Raw genomic sequence first — 20380 nt, forward strand, 5'->3', positions numbered from 1 at the left:
CAAATTTTCATAATAATGCTGAGACTTTTAGACTGTTACTTAATACATTTTGAATGTATGAAGTTTGTAGTTTCTGAAAATAGGTGTTCTCTCCATATTCCATTGTTAATAATCTTTGATTATAAAATGCCTCATGGAACTGCAATCACCTTAAACCGTCCAGCTAACTGAAATAGAAACAATCAGCAATTTTTGCCAGACGCTAATTGGATAGGAAATTGTATGTGTCGGAAAGATTTTGAGACGTACAGTCGTTATCCACTAACATTTCTTTATATGTAGTTGCTATATCATGATGTCAATTGCTTGTAAAACATGTTTGTTAGATATATTTTAGGGCTACTCATTTCCTATCTTTTAGTCCGCCAGAAGACATCAATGCGTATCAGTTGTGAGGATATTTCAGGTAAGAAAAAAAGTCCTCGTCTTTTCGATTTGGGTTAAAGAAAGAAGACCTAAACATGAGCCTGCAGCCCCAATTGACGATACATGTCCCATCAGTTCCTGGAGTACACGTTTTATTAGGCTGTGTAGAAAGAACGTAGACCTTCATTTGGTCTGTGTAGCATGGGTCAGACTTTGTGAAAAGGCTTGGCGGCTTTATATGTCAACAGACTATCGCATTAAATAAGTATAGAGCATTCGTATAAGTATAGAGCATTCTATACTTATACTATAAGTATAGAGCATTCGGGCATACCGTTATTTCTAGAATTGTTACTGCATTCTTTATTAGATATGCATTAAAGTTCAAAGCTGTATGTCTTCTCCCAGTAAGTTGCCCGTTTCTGTTAAAACAAGCTGGTACATATTCATTGCTCTTTATGCATGCAGATCTTTCATTTCCTCTCTGGAAGCCAGTGGCTTTAGTGTTATGAACCAGTTACTCAGCTTGGGGTATGTTTAAGGGAAGATGTTCTTGGATGCCTGCACAGTGCTAAACATACATTTTTATAGCCCTGTGGTAGCAGCCAAGACAAGGACTGTAGTGGTGGCTGTTGAGTTATAAATTTACACTTGTGTATACTGAGAATAAGGCCAGGAAGGAGAGGAGCTATGGGTTTGGTTTGCCAATGCCAAGGGTGGCATAAACACAAACAAACAACTTCATAGATCAATTTACATTCTCATAATACTGTTTGGTGCTTTAAGCACTTAATTTAACTTGGTCTGTCATGTTGCTCAAAAATGGAAATGTTCTTTCATACGTACAGGCGCATATTGCTTGATTAATGGTGTCCTGGTTTGGCAATGGTCCTCAGAGGTTGCAGGTGTCTGGAAGGAGACATTCGCATCAGCTTATTTACTCTTCCCCATGCCCAGTAGCATGCACACCAACTGCAAGTTCAGAATATAACATTTAGATTAAGTGAAAATGAGCTAATTCTTTCTGACTAGTTTAAATTAGGTGACTTGGTGTGTTTGTGTATAACTGTAGTTTGTGTACAGGTTGTTTTTGTGTGGCATCTTGTGTTGGTCAGTGTGCCCATGGATGTGCTCTTTATGCTATTCATTAGATATTTCTGTTAAGTTAATAATGGATTAAGTCCATCAGAGCCCAGTGTTGCCGTCTATGTTAAGGAGAGAGTTGTTACTCCATTACTATATTATGTGCAGTAGGTTTGGTTCGTATCTAGTGCCTTGTCACTGCCTCATAAGGAGAGATAGGAGTGAAGTGTGTGTGTGTGTGTGCGTGTGTGTTTTAAGCTGTCCTTGTGTTTCCAACAAAGCAGGTTTGTATCTTATGATGACCTTTTGTGAATTGTATGTTTGCTTTTTTTGATCTGCTGTTGGTTGTGGGGCTTTGCACACGCCATTTATTTTTCTTTTGGCAGGACATTGTTTGCTAAGCTGATATCTATACCTCTCGCCTCGATGTGTCAACCTTACATTATGTAGTCGCACTGAACTGTTCGGTATCGGGGATCTGTGTTCAGAACACTGTGAACAAACCTATGCCTCACCCACACTGTACACTGGGAAATTGGGTTAAAAGAACATGGCATGCCATTCTGTGCATGTTGTAATCAGAATTGTAATCTTAAGTGGTGCATTGCAAACCACTTGTGAGGCACAGCTGGGGGGAATTAGTTCTCCAAGTGGTAGGGTGGATAACACCAAAACCTCTTAGTACCAAACCTGCGTTTGGGAAGCCTTTACACACTGAGAAGTATGGATGGACTTTTTATTTTTATTTTTCAATGAGGTGCACATATATATTTATTAACTTCATTTGTTCATTTTAGCGTTTTATTCATGTTTTTATTTGTCTACTAAAACGCTGTCCAAAAGTTCAACTTTAACTGGAACAGGCGTTTCAAACACAGTGCAATGACTGAAATGTGAAAAATTTTGTTGTCTGTAATAGACAGTGCCTCGTTTCTGTATTAAATAAAGGATATTTAGGCTACCTTGTTCAACTACAGAAAGCCTGTGGTTTAGTTTTACTATGTTGATAATAACTGAAGACTAAAATAACTGCCAAAATGAGCCCTGCATCAAACAGTAGTTAGCTGTTTAACTGTGCAACTAAATCCTTGGCAAAACATCAGTTGATTACATGTCTTGATTTATTTTCAAGAAATATTACAGACATTTATTGCTAGTGTCTCGAGGGATTGATTATATCGTTGCCATTTTCTTGTTATTTTTTTGTAGTGTTTTTCGGAGCAAGGCACAGATGTTTGACAGTACTTGAAAACTAAAATGAATCATTATTACTTGTTGATCGAAGGGAGTTGGCAGAATCATTGTTCCTACTTTGAGCTACACCTCTGGTTTAGATGATCATGCCTGATCTGATTTATACGTTTCCTGAGTTACAATCCTCTTTGTGTATATACCCTGGACCGAATAATAAAATCTCTCTGGATTTCTATATAAAAAACAAAAATACGATTGAGTTTGCAGCCTTTTGTTATGTCATCATAGAATTGTAACACTGAGACAGAGGCATCTGAAGCCGTAATCCAGAACATACACCAGGCCACTCTCCCAGCAACCCCACCTTCAGTTCACTCCTTTCTTCTTTGTTATATGTGAAAACAAATGTAACAATTCTTTGGGAAATATGTACTCTTTCAACTGTGATATACAGACTTTGTAATGGCATCTGAAATAAACCAGGACCTGATGGTATGTGGGAGTACTCCACTCTTCTGGAGGCTTTAAACAGGAGGAGCACAGCCCTGTTTCTGGAGGGTTTGACCTGGTAGGAGATCTGAAGAATTCCCCCCCCCCGGAGCCTCTCCTCTTATCTGTGTGGTCTAGAAATAAATATATCTTAGAAGAATACTGACTGATTTTAATCAAAGCCAAGTTCAGTATAGCCTGATGTTTCTTTGTTAGTCAGCTGGCACAGCAGGGCTTTTGTAACACTGATGGTGGGATCAGGGCTTTTGTAACACTGATGGTGGGATCAGGGCTTTTGTAACACTGATGGTGGGATCAGGGCTTGTGTAACACTCTGGTGGTGGGATCAGGGCTTGTGTAACACTCTGGTGGTGGGATCAGGGCTTGTGTAACACTCTGGTGGTGGGATCAGGGCTTGTGTAACACTCTGGTGGTGGGATCAGGGCTTGTGTAACACTGGTGGTGGGATCAGGGCTTGTGTAACACTCTGGTGGTGGGATCAGGGCTTGTGTAACACTCTGGTGGTGGGATCAGGGCTTGTGTAACACTCTGGTGGTGGGATCAGGGCTTGTGTAACACTCTGGTGGTGGGATCAGGGCTTGTGTAACACTCTGGTGGTGGGATCAGGGCTTGGGACCACCCATAGGTGAAAAGTATGCATGAAGTTGCTTCACATTAAAGTGCTTGCTGAGTGTTGTGTTCATATATTATAGAAAGGGATCCCCTCTCTGTCAGTCGTCTAGAGTGGGGTGGGGGGGGGTGTGGGGGGTGGGGGGGTAAACTTCAGCCCTCTTAAAGCTGGGCTTATGTGGACAGGTTGGTGTAAACTAAAATCCTTCCCTGAGGCAATGGGGTTAGCTTTTGTTATTTAGCCTTGTTGAATTCCCCAACTCCCCTCTGGTCTACATCTGTGTTCTTAACACAGATTTCTGGGAGCTTCAGAGAAGACATTGAACTACTGATCCATTGTTCTGCGGTGACCCTGTTTCTAACAGGTTAACTATTTGCCTTTTTTTTTTTTTTTGCAAGGTGGGAGGGCGAGTAGCAGGCGTCGACACAACTGGGTATTTTTACAGAAACACTGGTCTATTCTAGTTCGATTACATTTCAGTCAGTTTCAAAACAACACCTTTTTGTTTTAAATCAAGTAATTTCCCAAGTGATTTTACTTTTTGCTGATGTTTAGGAATCCGTTTTCTTGATGGAGATGGCCTACAAAGTAAAAGCAACTGATGTGTATCTATTGTGGGTGTCCATGGGTTTTATCTTGTGATTTCTGAGAATCGTAGCCTCCCCTCATGTACTGTACTCTGTAATTTTTCATAACAACATCTAACTATGTATGGTCAGACAGCTGTGTGGAGTTAGGACTTGATGCTAGAATATACAAACACCAACCCACAGCTCGTAATTGTACCAATGTCTCTGTCTTCCACGCCTGCGCTCTTCACAATTGTCTGTTTAATCATGTGAGCAAGTTACATAAAGTCAAGATGCTGATTTGCTTCCAGCCCTTCAGGACACTGCAGCATCAAAGCAAGACTGTCCTGTCCTTTCTGTCTCAAGAGAAATCAACACATGGAAAAATGAGTTAAAGTTGACGCTCTGTCCACCCAACCTTTCTCAGACAGGATTTACTAGCATGAACGTTAACTTCCTAAACTGTTATCCACATGACTTTGAAATTACATTGCCATGCTACGATGGAATAATGTTGTGCGCTCTTGTGCTAATTTAACTGTAATCTATCATTGGCATCTGCATTAGTGGAAACCCATTTGCCTTTTGTATATAAGGTTTCACAAAGAACCACTCACTTAAATCTGTACCTCTGAAAAGGGACAGTCACTTTGCTCGTAAAGAAAAGAGAGGTGGCTTTGACGTACCTGTAGAACATATGAGTGTTACTAAATACATTTGCGTGCATGTTTGGAGTGCTGAATATTATAATCCTCGAAGACAGACCATGGTGTCGGCCATTACTCCTGGCCTTTTTAGGTGTGTCCAGTATGCCAATCTCTGTGGTCTGAAGGTTTCTTCTTACACTGGGAAACTCTTCCCAAAGTGTTACTGTTACTGCTAGAAACAACAGCTGGGCCTGGTCTGGTGGTCTGTTCTCACCTAGGTAGCTCCGCCCTTTCCCTGCAACTCATTGCGTGAGACACCCAGCCATCTGTATCCTATTCATGTCCTCAGGGAACACTGTTGTTCAAGCTGTGAATCACAATATTAGTCACTGTGCATTACCTTGGGCTAGCTCTGCAGTAGACACTTCAGCAGGCAACCTTTTTTGTGCAGGCGTCTCTTTACCCAGGGTCCCACCCACTTGGATACACAGAAAAGAAGGTCAGAGCTGTGCCCACACTCATTGTGCTACAGGTGACACATATATTAGACAGCAGGCCTCGGCAGAGCACGGGCAGAGATTCATTTCAACAACACCGGTTGCATAACTAATAGAATAACAACACTCTTCACACCAAATATAATCACGGCCAACACACTGGAACATCAAACCGCTTCGGCACAGTGCGGCGGTTCATTCCTCAGCAGGCTAAGAAGCTCAAACATGACAATATTGTCTTTCCCTGCTGGAAGATTCTATGAAAACACTGGCCATCGTCTCTTGTCCTTCAGCCCCCCAGTGATAACGGCAACCATCTGGATCTAATCCTGTTGGTCAAAACATTTCAGAATGGTGGGCCCACTGTACTGGCTGTACGCCCCAGTCCTGGTCTGGCCCCATTTTTCAAGTAATTGTCGTCAGGACAGTCTCACTTCAAATGGATAAAATTTGTGTCCAAATAACTTGGCACAAAGAACCGAATACCTGTACTTAAATGAATTATTGGAACCGGAGGTAAAAGTACAAATAGTCAATAAGAAACGGTGAATTGAAAATGTTTTGCAGTCAAGTCTGAATAAAGCCAGATTGGACAGTAGTCTGTATCCCAATAAGCGTGTGAACATTTTACTTAACATATACTGGTCCCAGATCTGCCCTAAAGGCAGGAGTGAACGTTATTGGTTGACTTAATTAATAGAGAGGGTGGAGCTTGGAGTTAAAACACGTTGAAAGCTCTGGGAGAGCATTTGACCAGGGTTAATGCACGTCCCTGCCCTGTACTTACCTTAACCATTTTTTATTTACGCTAATGACTTCAGAGCTTGGACATGGGTTAACATGGAGGGTGAACATTATCACGTTTTAATAGTCATGCATAGAGCACACAATGCAAACTGAAATGAAATGAATATTTACAGGGTAAGTGATGGAGAAAATTAACAACAATGATGTAATAACAATCAAAGCTTTCTGATTTCATTTGGAGATCTGCCTCCACTCCACTATTAACTTTTATAAGTGCAACAAAGTTGAGTAGCCCTGGGTTTTATCTATGCATAATACAGATTTTTGATTACGCTCTTCAGAGTTATAGTGCAAAACTTTATTTGACTAGGTAAATTTGGGAACACTTGATAATTTACAACAATAGCCCTGGGCCTGGTATAACCATGTCCTCCAAACCTGTTTCAAGGTGTCTTAACTCAAATGCCACCAGGTTTACACCTGGATCATGTTTATGGTTTTGCTTGCTAGGATTTAGGGCTGCCTGGCTCTGGGCCCATAAGTCTCTTGTTCAGAAGCTTACTTCATTGTTTGACAGTGTCTCCTTTGTGTCTTTGCATTCTTACTTCAGATCTTGCCTGCTACCTCTTGCAGATCGGACAAAAAAGAGAAATGGGTGAGTAAAAAAACTGTTCCAGTGTAAAACCACAACGGGCATGGAGTAGAGTCATTTAAACTAACATTTGACCACTGAAACATTCTGAATTTAATTTACATTTTCTTTGAGTTTTTTCAGAAGTGCTTCTCTAGTGTTTTCATTATGATTTATAAACAATCTACAGCAAATTTAAGCAACATTTTATACGTGTTTTTAGCATTTACCAGTTGAAACATTTCAATGGGCATGACATCCTTAATGTTAAGAAAAATATATTTCTCCCTATATTTAATTGAAAATAGTCAACATAGACAATATCAAATGTTGAAACTGAGAAATGTTATTGTTTTTGGAAAATACATGCCCATTTTGAATTTGATGCCAGCAACCGGTTGCAAAAAAGTTGGGACAGGGGCATGTTTACCACTGTGTTGTATCACCACTTCTTTAAACAAACACTGTAAGCGCTTGGGAACTGAGGAGACATTGCCGCAATTCTGAAAGTGAAATGTTGTCCCATTCTTGCATAATATAGGATTTCAGCTTCTCAACTGTTTGGGATCTCCTGTTGTATTTTAAATTTTATAATGCTTCAAATGTTTTAAATGGGTGACAGGTATGGACTGCAGGCCGGCTGGTTTACCACTGGAACTCTTGTACAAAGTCATGTTATTCTAGTACGTGCAGAATGTGGTTTGGCATTGTCTTGCCAAAATAAGGAAGGCCTTCCTTGGAAATGACATTGTCTGGAAGGCTCCAAAACCTGTACATATTGTTCAGCATTAATAGTGCCTTCACAGATGTGCAAGTCACCCATGCCATGTGCACTAATGCACCCCCATACCATCACGGATGCTGGCTTTTTAACTGTGCACTGATAAGCCAGATGGTCCATTTCCAATTTAGTCTGGAGGACACAGCGTCCATGATTCCCAAAAATAATTTCACATCTTTATTTGTCAGACTACAGGACAGTTTTACGCTTCATCTCAGTCCATATTAGATGAGCTCGGGCCCAGAGAAGGTAGTGGCATTTCTGTATTTTGTTTATGTATGGTTTCTTTGCATGGTAGAGTTTAACTTGCATTTGTGGATGCAGCAACATACTGTGTTCACAGACACTGGTTTTCAAAGTGTTCCTGAGCCCATGCAGTGATGTCCACTACAGAATCATGTCTGGTTTTATTGCAGTGCCGCCTGAGGGCCCGAAGATCATGGCCATCCAATATAGATTTTAGGCCTTGTCCCTTGCATACAGAGATTTCTCCGGATTCCCTGAATCTTCCCTGAATATTATGTAATGTAGATGTTGAGATCCCTAAACGCTTTGCAAATTTACATTTAGGCTGTTGCAATATTTGCCTGGTCAGTCTTTCACAGAGTGGTGAACCCCTGCCCATTTTTACTTCTTAAAGGCTTAAAGGTTCTTTTAATACCCAATAATTTTAGTGACCTGTTGCCAATTAACCTAATGATTTGTGAGCTGCTCCACCAGGTTCTAGGTTCTGGCATCAAATTCAAAGTGGGTAAATATTTTTCAAGAAACAATAAAATGTTGCATTTTATCATTTGATATGTCTTTGTAGTATTTTCTATTGAATGTAGGATTTAAATGATTTGCACATATTTGCATTTTGTTTTCATTTCCATTTTACACAGCTTCCCAACATTTTTGGAAATATTATGTCCCTGTTAAAAAAAACGACCTAATGTATCAATAATAGGTTTTAGTATACCATAGTGTAGCAATTTAATTCGCTACTTTGCACAGCAATGCAGATCCATACAGACAGAAGGAATCAAACAAATGCATATACTGAGTGTGTGTGATGAAAAATGACCAGTATACATCGAAAGATAATGTTTTAAATGATACTATTCTACTAAATTTATCAGTGCCTAGAATATTCCCCATTTAAACATTCTCGCCGGTCTGTCTATTATTTTGCATTCACTTGTTTTAGACAAAAGGTATATGGAAACATTCCACTGCAATAATGTCTCGTCAATCTGATAACAATGTGCACTCAGTCATTAATACTAGTATGTTGTGAAGTGGTTATTGTTGGGGTTCCTAAAGTAATCTTGTAAAAATACAGGACTAGATGATGAGGATTTCCATTTCTCTGCTAACACAGTGATTCACAAGTTATTAGTCTTCATTAGGGTCATTTCATTTCATGGTTGTTAGGTTTTTATTTGAAAGACTTCTCTTCATTTTCCATTAGCTGACACAGTGTCTTTTTATAAATGAGCCGTGGCAACCAAAGAAACATTTGAGATGATCAACCTTGTAAGACATGCTAAATAAGCTGTACGGGCTGCTCTCAGAGCAGCAGTTATACTGTATATTCTAAGTCCTCTATATATTGCCTTCTTTAATGCTTGTTGTATCTGTTTACATTGTTCTACATCTGTCGAACATAACAGCTCTCAAATGAGGGTACACAATGGCTTTCAAAGTAGTCTCTATCAGCTTTGCGCCTCTAGACATGCTCCATGCTCCAAGCTGGGTGAGGAACTTTGGTGAACAGCAATTTTCAAGTCTCACCCCACATTCTCAGTTGAAATGATGTCTGGGCATTGACTAGACCACTCAAGGACATTGACATTTTTGTTTTTAAGCCACTCCAATATGACTGTCTGTTTGGGATTATTGTCCTACTGGAAGAAGAATCTTCTCCCAAGTCTCAGATCTTTTGCAACTTCACCTGGTTTTTTTCCAGGATTTGTCTGCACTTTGCTAAATCCATTTAGCCTTTTATCTTCAAAAGCATTCCAAGCCCTGACACAGAAAAGCATCCCCATAGCACGATGCTGCCACCGCCATGCTTAAAGTTAGGGGTGGTGTTCTCATGATAATGTGTGGTGTTAGGTTTGCATTTGGGCCAAAAACCTCAATTTTAGTCCCATCACACCATAGAATCTCCTTCCACTTGGAGTTGTTTTCTTTTTAACACTCTCCCATAAAGGCCACTTTTTTGTGAAGCACCCAGACTAATGTTGCAGTATCCCACATTAGTGACTGTATTTGCCTTGAATGTTACCTCATCTTCATGAGGAAGTTTTGGTATGGAATTTTACTAACCAACTGTGGGCTTCCCAGAGACTGGTGTAATCAGTTGAAATCATGTGAAACACTTTCATTGGACTCCATTTAACTTTTGTTGCTTCTAAAGAAAATTGGTATCACCACAGCTCGTTCAGGTGTGTCATATTAAAGAGGATGGGTACTTGTGCAATTACTTATTTTGTAATTAAGAACAATTAGCAGACTTTGTTTAACTGTGGTATTAATGGATTTTTCTGTGTTGATTCCAAAAGTCCTAATTAAATCCATTTCGATTTCATGTCGTTACACAAAATGTTGAAAACTCCAATGGGGTGAATACTTTTGAGAGTCCCAGTAGATTAAATAGAACTACACATCAAGCTACAGTGGAATGAACAGTTCTGTGGTAAACTGATCTGCCAAACCTTGGATACATGTGACTGGCGTGAGAAAGGCACACCCCCCCCCCCCCCCCTGTTCTCAAGTTGATTTATCACATACTATTACAGCATGACAACTTGAGAACTGGTTTGTTTACCCCTTAAGTAGTGGACAAACACTTGACAAGGTGGAAAACATGCTGGTAAGGTGGTATAAGTTAGTGAGACTACGAAAGCAGGTCAGCAGGGCAAGGGAGAAACTGGACTGGCAGGGAGGGTGTCTAACGAAATGTTATCTTGAAAATGCAGTATACTTTTAACTTCAGACTTTACACTAGTTATTCCTCTGTTGTATTTTTAAAGGCTTAATTGAGACAAAGGAACCCCATTTCTCCCCTGAGTTGATGTCATTGGTTTGCTCGTCTGGTCTTTGTTTGTTTGCCAGACTTCTGCCCTATGACGGCATTGAAAGGAGCTACTTTGGTATGTGCGACAGCGCCACGCAAGTCAGAAGTGACACCTGCATGACATATTGTCCATCAACAGTGGGACGTGGCACTCTGGAGTTTTTGCTTCTGTCCAATTCTGAGAACCAAAGGACCATGTGGGTGACACTTCTGAGAGAATCAAATGCTCTTGCTTGAACATAAACAACTAAAAACCGCTATTGGGCAAGGTAAGTTGACTTCATTGACAGCAACAACCTGGTGGATACCTTCAGAGAAAAGGCCGGGGCAATAATTAGGTCAGCATGATGGTATGACTGGAAATGTTGCCCGGGCCCTGGGGCTAACACCCCTACTCTGCTAAGGGCAACGGAATAATAAGTGAAGGCAGAGTGTCAAGACTTCCTTTGAACATCCCATGCAAAATACTGCCTGCGCACAGGGCATTGTCCTGAAAGAAGTTTATGTGCAATTTTAATCTTCAGTTTTAATATTTTTGTACTTGTGTTCCCTCCCAAGTACATGTTGTATACTTGACTAACACATCATTACCAGTTAGTGTAAATGTATGAATGGATGGCACAGTATGTACCAGGTACATTAGTAGCATCAGACACAGGCCTCCACTAGTCTTTGACAGTCCCTATCCATTAGGTATGTACTGATGAACCCATTCTTCACACACCGCAGCACAAATGTGAAGGGGATTAGAGGGAAAACAAGGACGTGACCTCCTCAGATGATAAGATGGAGGCCTCTAAAGGCACAGGGTTTTGGTGTCTGTGCACAGAGAACAGCCGTGGTGTGATCTTATCTGAGCATCAGTTCATTCACGCTGAAACAATGCCGAACTGTCCTTTCGACTGTCCTTAAAGTTTGTGTTGTTCTACCAAAACAATAACTCCTGGCGGTTGCTATCGATGTCCATGCCTGACTGACACTGAGGACAAGGTGACGTGTCACATTCCAGGGTGGTTATTTTATGTTCCAGGGACATTGACAGACTTTGTTGTGCCTGAATACCTGTTTTAGATAGACAAAGCTGTTAGTGAGCTCATGTTCTGTCCTCAATGCATCTTTTGTCCAACTGGCCATGCCTTGTAACTCATTTATGAATGACCTAGAATGTGGTTGTAGTGAGTGTTGAGGGTTACAGTATGGGAATTAACACTGAAGCTACAGAAAGGTGAGGCCACTTGGAAACCATAATAACACTCTATATGAGCATTTAGTTTATGATCATAATGGTTGGCAGGCACTTGAACATCAGCCAATCGCAGAGTTTGGACTGAACCGAATCCCTCCCTCTTGCCTTGGGTGAAATCAACAATTGAATTTTGTCACATTGCTTTGTGTGAACGGTAATAATCGCGGAGGACTGAATCCAGCGTCCAGCGTAGGAATGCCTTTATTTGCCCACGCTGAACGTCTTTGTCCCTGGCCCCAAGTCTCCAGCTGCAGCCAGGGGTCCCAGCAACAGCTGCTGAATGCATTACTCTCCCTCAGACGAAGCTAGGCCCTCTCACAGCAAGCCACACAGGAAGCCCTGATTAAAGCACTTCCTGTTGGACAGCCTGAAGGATCAAGGCGTGAGGCGGTGGTTGCAGTATTATTTTACTCTGTCACACAGTGAAGTCGCCTGATTACCCCCCCCCCCATGAACTTTTATTACTGAAATCTGAGATGATGCTGTCAACCACAGAGCTCTGTTAATCAAGGAACACAGGGAGGTTTGTGTATAAGGAGGGAGAGGTGGGTGCGGGAGCAGGGAAAGGGGTGGGAGGTGAAATGGGTTCTCTATGGTGCATTACTCCCTTCAACAAAGGGGGAGGGATCTTTTAGTGTACATTGAGATAAACTGGAAGGATACTGGAAAATCTGACATGGTTTTCACTTCACTTGGGCGTAGCACTTTATTCGTCTTCTATACTAAGTTTGAAGTTAAAAAATGTGTGCAAGTTTTTTGTTGAAGAAGGCACTTTCTTTATTTGACGACTGGACCCAATGTTTGAGCATTAGTCACTGTTGGTTTTTAATGGGACGGTTGTGTCTCCGCTCTGCTCATTACTTTGAGGCAACAACTTATGTAACTGCTGTGTCAATCTTTATTTGACTGCTGTTGTCAGTGAAAAATGTGGAGGAGTTTTGGGATGATGTTGAGACTGCTTGTGGCTGTCTGAGTGAGTGGCTGGGGACTGGATGAGAATACACAAGTCTGGATTTGTATTCCTCTGACTTACCTAAGGGGGACATCGGTATACTCCCTTTTGAGTCTACTAACCAGGAAGCTGTGTCTATCAGCAGCCTGTCTGCTTAGGTCATCATTAGGGCCTTGGGTCAGCCTGAGTGTGATCCTATCATCCGATAATAATAGGTGTCATGAGGTAATGAATGCTGGCTCCTCAGATGTCATACTCCATACACATTGTGGATTTGATTTTGTTCCATGAAAAACGCTGACGTGTCCTGTTTCTTAGAATATTAAGACTCATTTGTTTACATCAGCCTTGCTGTTGGAAATGTGACTTTGCCCTTGCACATGTCTTTGTTTCGTAGTTACTATTCGCATAGGCTCATTTGACTTTTCACCTTTACGGAGGGGGGGTCAGTGTGGGGGAGCACGATGTGTACTTAGCCTGGGCAGGGACGTCCTTTTAAGACTGAGTCATGTGAGACAGACACCAGTCCTCCCGCTGAAGAGGCCTTCTGTCTACAGACGATGAAACACTGTCTGTGTGTACTCACCTCTGTTGGCCTGGCTCATGGGACGTGAGTGGGTGAGGGTATGTTCTCCAGCTACAGCATCACAAGGGAAAGGACTGCTTCCCTGGAGCGACGCGCTCTGTCCTACTCCACTTTGTCTTGCTCTCCTCATGACTAATTCCATAATTAGCCTCTGCATTGGCAGGAGAAACAGTGAGGTGGGGGACGCTGATAGAACACAGCCCACATAAATATTGACTCAAGTCAAGGTTGTGTCTTTGCTCTTAGAAGCAGAGCTGAGCTTTCTTATATTGCCACTGTTAGTGTTATATACTGATCCCATTGCTTCATCTGTGGCGCGGTTAGATGGTGCTTCTGGTCTTGTAGGTTTCATACTGTTCCGGATCCACAGTGGCAATGGCTTAGTAGGTTGCCAGATTGGCCGCTTGGATAGGCCATTTCAGTATGCCCTATAGAAAAGACATAGACAGAAGGCCCAGTGAATTATTGAGCCCTGCTGGAGCTGATATTAAAGAGAAGATTTTGTTGCCTTTGTTGCTGGCTAGAGCTTTGTTACTGTACCTTTTTTCTTTTTACAGAATCCCTGTAACTAATGTGTCAGGATTATTCTGGAATCATTCCCATAGTGCAGTGTGATGGGGGATATGTCCAAAACATGTTCCTTCAGAATAAAACATACCTCATAACCTACTTTTAGCAGTGTCAGCGAGGAGCACCTTGACTATAGTAGGTTATATCACAGTACTCTGATTAGATCTATAGAATATCTTCCAATTCTATTAGAGTTTTGTTTAGAATAATAGTCCCAAAGGAGAGTATGCCTCAGTTAGCCTGTGACGCAGTGTAGGTCCAAAATGGCACACTGCCTTCCACAGCTAGTGCCATAAGTACTTTAGTCAAAAGTAACTATACAGTGCCTTCAAGTGACACCCTTGAATCGACTGTGTAAAATCAATAATACAGTAATCAATAATAATACTTGGAGGTTTATATTGCATTTTAGTGACAAAAAAAGGAGAAGGCAGAACAAAGATTAATATTATGAGGTAAATAGGCTGGTTATATGCAAATTAAATATGATAGTGTTTCGTATTTGGTGTAGTATTTTACAAAATATCACAAACTGCAAGTGCCGTACTGCACATGGTTGAGTGATACTAATCCATAGTGTTTTCAAAGGTATACTGCATTTCACTACAGTGTTGTAAAGTACTGTTACACAATGTCCTCCAATATCATTGCCATTTATAGTAAAATGCTCAGCGATGTTTAATTACAGGGGAAGCAATAATACTAATGATTTTTTTGGTGGGAAATTCATATTAGGCCTACTTAAAAATAATAAATAATCTGCAGTTTTCTTATTGTAAAATATTTTCTTATTGTTTAGCAAATGTTTTTTCTATTTTTTTTTTGTGTTTCTTTTATTTAGGTTGCTACAAATAGAGGAGCTGACTATAGACAGTCACATGCAGCCCCTACATGACATCAGTGATTATAAATGCAACCACGATGTCCTCTGACACTCCACTGTCACCAGGCAGGATGTGTTTAGTCAGAGATTCCCCTTGTTGACTCTGTCTGTCTGTTGTTATCATTTCCTCTCATCTCTGCTGTCTGGCAGACTCCAATTAACCCGCTTCTGTTTATGTACTTCTAAACCTGCCATACTGCTTTGGTTGAAACTGCCCCCTGCCCCTCTTCGCTTGGATCTTCTCGCCTCTATAAAGCACTAGATGATTAACAAAGGACCCAGTTTGTGCAATGATAATGAATGAAGCGATGACGTTTGTCACCTCTGATAATCTCAACCTTGGACTCTCTCTAAGAATGGCTCCTTTCATTAAGAGCTGCGCTGGCAACTCTAATCTGATTCTCCCCGCATGCCAATACCTGTTCAAGTTCAATCTCAGCTGGTAGATTCATCAGATACCAGTATCGGTACTGCATTTAAAAAACAAGAAAGGGGAATATTATTTCTGTCATTACTCTCTTGCAAGAAATGATCATGTATTAATGAATTGAGTTTCATATAAAGCTATGGGTTAAAATTGGACCAGTCATTATGTTAAACTGTCTTTCCTGTCATGCTATGACATGGTTTGAATGCTCAGATATAGGTCTTCCCTGACGTGTCTATGAACCTGTCACTTGTGGTGTGATTAACATACATTTCTGTGGCACGTAGAGGATTGAGACAACAGGACAGGGGTTTAAGCATGAAAACATTGTTTCTACTCTGTGCATACGGTGACATTGTGAGAACAATGAATGTTTGTAGCTATGGTAGCATTGTGTAAGCTAACTATGGTAGTAGCGTCCAACCCCCCCCCCCCCCGCCCCGCCCTCCCACCCCAAAACACACACCTCTTAATCCCAATTTGCCACAGTCACAGAGAGGGGGTGGGTGACATTATTCACCTGTGTTGGCTAGTGTGACAACAAAGAACCCTTTTGTGCTTCTGCAAACACACTCACTTTTTTTCCTTCTCTCTTTTTCCCCCTGGCTCATGTGAGGGACTCCAGCCACAGAGAGAACACATGTGGTTTCCTTTAGCAAAGCGAAACGGGGCATTTATCATTCATTATCCGTCCCATTCATCATCAGCCATTGATCCCATGTGAACCAGTGTGATCCACTGAAGAATGAAGAACAGTGTTGTATGTCGCCTCTCACTTTGTACTGGAAGCTAACTGGAAAAGTAATGTGAGCCATTTGAATGTTTTCTGACTCTCTCCTTCCTGATAGCATTTTTCTTCGCCATGTTGAATCTTGGCCCGAATTTTAAACGTCAACCACTCATGAACCTCCATCGAATTCATGGCTCAAAGACGGAAGTTGTTCTTTTTTACAATGGTAGTGAATGTAAAGGTAATTAAAATCTTGTGTGTTTACATTAGGCCTACCTTTTAAGCGCTTTGCAGTCGGTTTGCATTGCAGCATTGAGAACTGATGTTCAGGACGGAGGCGTGGCTTGTGTGTGTGCAGACTATGCGCCCTAATCGTACCATATATCCATCTCCACAAGTTGAGGTCTCTGAGGTGATCCCAGCTGACTGTTGGAATCTACATCGCATTGGGTTGAGGAGTGGAGACTGGAAAGGGGAAGTGGCTTGCAAACATTGGTATGGCCAGAGCTCACCTAACTTGTTTTAAATGTTCCTCTCTTAAGTGAAGTAACTCCAAAGCTCTTACATTTTGTGATTGTAGGGCGTTGTTCTGACACAAGTACAGACTGACTAAAACTAAAGATTTTTTGTGAACTATAGTTTTTTTTATTTATATATGTAGAGAGACATTTCTTCATTTTATAACTTGATTCCCTGCTGATGTAACTTGATTATCTTTAGCTCAATGTAGTTCTACCTGGAATTATTCTCAGCAGAACCAAAAAAAAGTTCCCCTTCAGGGCCAGGCAAAAACCTTTAACACAGGTCCTGCTTCAAACTCTTCTTAATGGCCTTATTAAAAAACACTGACAGATAGTACTGGAACAGTGAGGTTTCTTGACTTTTCAAGTAGAATGTTTTATTACATTTTTTACAGGTTGGTGCTTCAATATGGCCTTCTGCTTCATGAAACTGCAGATAAATAGAACTGTCCTGTGACATTCTGCTTCACACTGTTGTTAATAAGTAGAGCTGCCCTGCTTAGTTGTCTATTTAAAATTAGGCTGTAGTAGGTTATAACTGCATTAGCCTCTGATACTGCATGTGTGTTATAGGAAACTGGACTGGTTTTAAGTCTGACACTACAGAAATATGTCTCTTATTCAGTGTAAATCTAGAATCAGGGTAACTGTTGTAGGACAGGTTTCTAAAGACGGTAGCCAGCCACTGCAGTGATAAGCCCTGACTAAGTCAACCAGTTTGGATTCATGCTTGGGGTCCAATGCGGTCAGCTATAGAGTCGCTTTAGAAAATGCAGTTGGAACCCCCCCCCCAACCCTAACCCCCAAGAAATCTGCATTCCTGACTAATCCAGAGGAGAATGATACAGCTAGACCCCCATTACCCGTGTGTGTGTGTGTGTTTTAGGTGTATCTATACTCATGGGGCCCAAATGTCCCCATGAGTATATTAAAACCAGAACAAATTGGACACATGGGGACTTTTGCCAGTCCCCATGAGGCAAAAGTCAATTTCTGGCTCAGGGTTTAGGTTTCAGGTCAAACTTACAATTCATTTTAGAGTAAGAATTGGGGTTTCTTTAAGGTCCAGCGTTGTTGGTTAAGGTTAGACATTACATCTAGGTAAAGTTTAGGCATAAATGTTAGGGTAAGGGTTAAGATTAGGGAAAGGGAGCGTGCAATTTCCATTTTCGTGTGTGTGTGTGTGTGTGTGTGTGTGTGTGTGTGTGTGTGTGTGTGTGTGTGTGTGTGTGTGTGTGTGTGTGTGTGTGTGTGTGTGTGTGTGTGTGTGTGTGTGTGTGTGTGTGTGTGTGTGTGTGTGTGTGTGTGTGTGTGTGTGTGTGTGTGTGTGTGTGTGTGTGTGTGTGTGTGTGTGTGGCAGGCATTCTCATCAGGTGCAGTCACTATGTCATACAATGCATGCGTTGTATTGTGACTGTTGTTGTTATGGAGCAATACAGGAAGCATGCTAGCACATTTCAAATCTTTCAAGCTTCAATGTACACCACTGTTCAAAAGTTTGGGGTCACTTAGAAATGTCCTTGTTTTTGAAAGAAAAGCAATTTCTTTAGTCAATTAAAATAACATCATATTGATCAGAAATACAGTCTGGACATTGTTAATTTTGGAAATTACTATCGTAGCCGGAAACTGCTGATAGTTATTGGAATATCTCCATAGTCATACAGGGGCCCGTTATCAGTAACTTATTGGCTTATATTGACTTATATCCAGTGCTAATTGAATTATATCCAGTCCTATGTTCCAATGGCTCATTGTATTTGCTAATCCAAGTTTATAATTTAAAAAAGCTAATTGATGATTAGAAATCCCTTTTGCGAATATGTTAGCACAGCTGAAAACTGTTGTGCTGATTAAAGAAGCAACAAAACTGGTTCAGTATCATCAGCCTTTGTGGATTCGATTACAGGCTCAAAATGGCCAGCGCTAACTCAAACAGCGCAAACTCGCTCTAACAAGAATAGAAAGCCGGGTGGGAGGCCCCATCTTGTTAACAGCAGGCCTTTGTACAACAATGCTGATATTCCATTGAACATCAGCCGTTTCCCACTACAACACCGATTTACAACATGAACAATGTACACTATTTCTGATTAGTTTAATGTCATTTTAATGGACAAAAAGTCCGACATTTCTAAGTGACCCCAAGCACTTGAACGGTAGTGTATGATGACGAGGCATAGCTGCATGCATGCAAAACCCATTTCAAGACCTAAGAAGGCGCTCCTTTGCCTGTTCTTTGTGATGAGCATTGAGTCAGGGTTTGTGCCCGGGTCTGAGCAGCGGTAAGGTCTGTGAAGCAGGTGCTAATCACCAGACCGTCGCTCTTTCCATAAGGGCTGTGATACAGGGTCACCTCTACCTAAATATTCCTCCACACACCCTGTTTATGTTGATCACCTAGCAAAATCCTGCCTTTTTTCTCCCTCAGTCAAAACAAGTCAAAAGATGAAAGGGGGGTGGGAGGGTTAGGGTAAAACAGGGATGGGGGGGCTGTTATTTAGTTACGTTGAGGAGAAAACGAGATTTAGGGGTAGTTCTAACTAAAAGAAAATACTGAAAGCTAATCTTTGTGCCACAGAAGCTGTTGTCGTGTTCATCATCCAGGGCTGTGGTCAGGGCCGTGTTCGTCACCCAGGGCCGTGATCATCATCATCATCCAGGGCTGAGGTCAGAGCCGTGATCATCATCATCCAGGGCTGAGGTCAGAGCCGTGATCATCATCATCCAGGGCTGTGGTCAGGGCCGTGTTCGTCATCCAGATACATGCAAGCCCTGTCGACCTGTGAGACACACAGAGCCACCCACGCAGCTGGCAGTTCTGTGAGCCCTGCTTTTAGAGCCGCTCCAGAGGTCATCCTCTGTCTGCTAACACAAATCATTGAGTTCTAAACAGAGCCGAGAAGAGAGATGGGATCTTTTAAACCTATTATACAATGTATTTTAGAGCACGGCAAACATGATTGCATGGTTTTAAACACACAGTCAGATTAACAAATGCCCTAAATCAGTCGGAATTTGAATAACAAGCTTCTTTTTTCCCTAGTTCCATCTTTTGGTTTTTCTGTTCCAGTAATGAAACAGTTATACTAGGATATCATATTCGGTTTAGTTAAGCCTATATACAACACTGTGATCATTATGTAATCGTACAGATATTGATACTGCTTGAATCTTTGCTATATCACTTTCAAGATGTAAAGCAAGGTAATACATACATGCACAGAACTGGGTCTGCAAATGCACAGATACTTTGGGAAACTGAATGTTTAGGTTTAATGATGTACTAAGGATTTAGCCACGGCCTACATTTAAATGCCGCTTTTGGCACCACACCTAACTGTATTCAGTAACTCTAGATGACTGTCATGGCTGGTCCAGTAGTAAAACAGCTTACACAAGTGAAACAAATATTTATCTTGTTGAATTTTCAAGCCGTGGCTTTAGAAAAACCTGTCCATCAGCATTTTTCCATCACTTAGCACATGTGAAACCTCTGTTGCTCTGTTTCCGTCCTGAACCTCAAACTGCTTAAGAAAAAAAAAATTGCATTTAAACTCGGCATTACTGATGTTTTGACAACGTGCACGCTCTGCTGAAATATGGGACCTTTGAAACAAAAGCCAGGGACCAATTAGCACCTTATCTTGGCTGCCGGTTGACCAGGTCCCAGTTGACCTCCGGTTCCCTCTGATGTTTCCTGAGGAAACGCTGAAGTGAGAAAGAAGTGTGTCTAATGCAGTGGTTTGGGTATTTCTTTTCCTTT

At 41.3% G+C, this 20380-nt stretch overlaps 1 long non-coding RNA gene across 1 annotated transcript; it reads left to right on the top strand.

The window, feature by feature from the left end:
- Positions 1-272: 272 nt before the first annotated feature.
- On the top strand, positions 273-19660 carry LOC117593774. The gene is made up of 3 exons (XR_004575193.1): positions 273-406; positions 6834-6878; positions 19196-19660. It is a non-coding gene; the product is annotated as an uncharacterized LOC117593774 (long non-coding RNA).
- The last annotated feature ends 720 nt before the right edge of the window (positions 19661-20380 follow it).

Source organism: Esox lucius, chromosome 23, assembly GCF_011004845.1.
Source record: "Esox lucius isolate fEsoLuc1 chromosome 23, fEsoLuc1.pri, whole genome shotgun sequence".
Lineage (NCBI taxonomy): Eukaryota > Metazoa > Chordata > Actinopteri > Esociformes > Esocidae > Esox > Esox lucius.